Source organism: Pseudorasbora parva, chromosome 4 (genome assembly GCF_024679245.1).
Source record: "Pseudorasbora parva isolate DD20220531a chromosome 4, ASM2467924v1, whole genome shotgun sequence".
Lineage (NCBI taxonomy): Eukaryota > Metazoa > Chordata > Actinopteri > Cypriniformes > Gobionidae > Pseudorasbora > Pseudorasbora parva.
This window is the reverse complement of record NC_090175.1, coordinates 24886307-24889086: the sequence shown is the minus strand read 5'-3', so window position 1 is coordinate 24889086 and position 2780 is coordinate 24886307.

Sequence of the window (2780 nt, the reverse complement as noted above, 5' to 3'; positions counted from 1 at the left end):
ATCTGTATACTGTTCAGCTTCTTTGTGGTGAGTGTTGAAAATAATATTCCTAAACAGAGGGGCATTTGTATTCCCTTATCGCTAAAGGACCACCGGATTTACTCGAAATTATACATATAAAGTCATACAAATGCAATCTCAATTATAACAATGCTCCAGGTCGAACATGCAACCTATGCAGCCAGGACATTCCAGTGCAATGTGAGGTCTTTGAGCAGAAATCCTTATATGGAATGTGCGGGAAAGGCCTCACCTGCCATTCAGTGCAGGGCGTGACTTTGAAGTCCACTGCAATTAACATCATGTCTTACTTGGAGCTGCAACGCGACAATAATTGTCTGCGCAGACCTTTCAATGCATTCCATTCATAAAAAGGAGAAAATGAAGCCTGGGAAGATGAAGAGAGGCAAAAGCAGTTAGGTGTGAGGTAACTGCTTATGAGCTCACAAAACAGTTCACTCAGAGTTCGACCGGTCTGTTTGCAACCTAACATCAAAGGAGAAAGCCATCATTTCACAGCGACAATCCCACAATCTCATGTTAACAAAGATTACAAACTACACTGCTACAAATAGTGCTTGCTGACTTTTCCTAAACATTGAATATGGACATGTTAAGCTGTTTTCCGCCATGAAATTCGAGTCAAAAGATCTATATCTGCATCTTATCTCCACCTATATCCTTCATCGGCGCACTATGGCGTGTAATTTAAAGAGTTAATTCTCGGAAAGCTCAAGAGTGTTTGGACATGACTCGTGGGCTGCAACCGCAACAGTACACTGTCCAATTGACCATACAAATATTTGGAGTCATATTTGGCAGGCGACTCTTCCTCGAAGTGGCTTGGAAACCGCAGGTTGAGAGCGATAGAAAAAGGGCCCTCCTAAAGGAAAGACAAGTGTTGAAAGGTCTTTGAGAGTTCCTCTGCGCACAGCAGTGATTGATGATTGATCAACCTCTTTGTTGCTGCATCAAAACAGGGCGTGTGAACGCAGCGAAGCAGATTCGTTGAGAGAACTCGGCAAACTTGGTGGGCCAAATGCATCCGATTGTAATGTCTCAGCTCATTAAACGTTTAATAAAAAACACACCTTGTGGCCTTGTTGCTTGGCACACGAAACAGCGGAGACGGCTTCGGTTTGTGAGAATCAAAGGGGCGCATGCAAATGCTACATTGATTCGGAGATTGATTAGAAACACTGGAAGGATGTGTGATATGACGCACACACATACACAAACCAAGATCCTAAAATGAATACCTTCTGGATTAGATATTTATGCCTCATTAGCTGATTCTCAAAATTTGGTATTCAGGCCATGCGTTACAATGGAAAATTCCCATCTGTGGCACACAACACTCAAAAAGCGATGACAGCTCTTAATAATACAGTATGTTTCTTTTCTTGATCCCTTTTCACATACTGTTCTCCCGTTGTGTTTGTCCCGGAATCTTCTTAAAGAATATACTTCCAGGAGCATTCTTGAGCAACACTGTTATGCTGAGTTTCACTCAAGTGCTTATGATGTGTGATATTGTACGCCAGAATATATAATATGCACATCAGTTATAGCTGCGGTTTAACAGGGTATACAGGTTTCCTTCTTTTCACATTAACTTTCTGCTTCAAGAGACAGAAAAGAACCAGAGGCAACGACAGGCTGCTCTGCTTGGGAAGCACAGACCTCACTGTCAGGTAGAAGCGGGCGATATACAGTCGTCTGTGTCATTAATGTTAATCAAACGACAAAAAGAGAGAAAAACTCACTGCTTTTAACTGAATCACTTCTGTAACTTTATTAAGAATAGGTAGAGTATATTTAATTTACACAGTGAAGACTATACATTGTTTTTATACATTTGATTACGATATAAAATGTATGTTGGTTCTGTTTTATTGCTTGTAATTAGTTTATTTGCTCTTATTTTATCACTGACTGTTTACTGGTAGTTTTTTGATATTGCAGTTGGTGACAAAACAATATCAAATTTTAATGGTTCAAAAATGTTGACATCACAAGAAACTTATTTAAAGCAGAAATATCTATATTGTGATGTATATCATTATTGAGAAATAAAATTACTCATATCGCAATATAAGATTTTGGGAATATCGCCCACCCCTACTGGCAAGCCACAAAATGGACAGCCAATGTAGCAAAGCCATTTATCTGAGTCTATATACATCTTAAGTCAATAAAGGGTACTTTGTGTCTTTGGTGGTCCGCTGGTGCTATCAGCATCTGGAATGCAGCAAATGTGGCGTGGACCACAGCTAGCTTAAGCCACAGCCCTGTGTCTTTGCAATTAGCTTAAGATAAACTTGGGGTTTGCATTTATCCTGATTTATACTTTGTTCTCCTGGATATTTACAGAATGGGCTTTCCAGCACAAAAGCAGCAGAACATAGTGTCTGTTTATAGTTATTGGCACTGCTTAATTTATTACCAGGCTGATGTGGTCTGAGGATGACAGAAGGGAATGTTTGTTCTGAAACTGAGTGTATTTGTGTGCTCAGTAATGTTTTTGTGTGTAAGCCAGTTTTAATATATGTATTTATGTTAATTGCTAGAAAATCTAGACTGACACATCTTACATTTTCCAGAAAGGTTGGAATGCGATAAAATCAAGAATCTGTGATTTGTTATTTCTTTTGAACCTTTATTTAACTGACAAAAGGACATACGAATGATATCCATTATTTTCACTGACCCACTTAATTTTATTTTTATTTTTTAAAGATTCTGATGGCTGCAACACACTCCAAAAGAGTTGGGGCAGA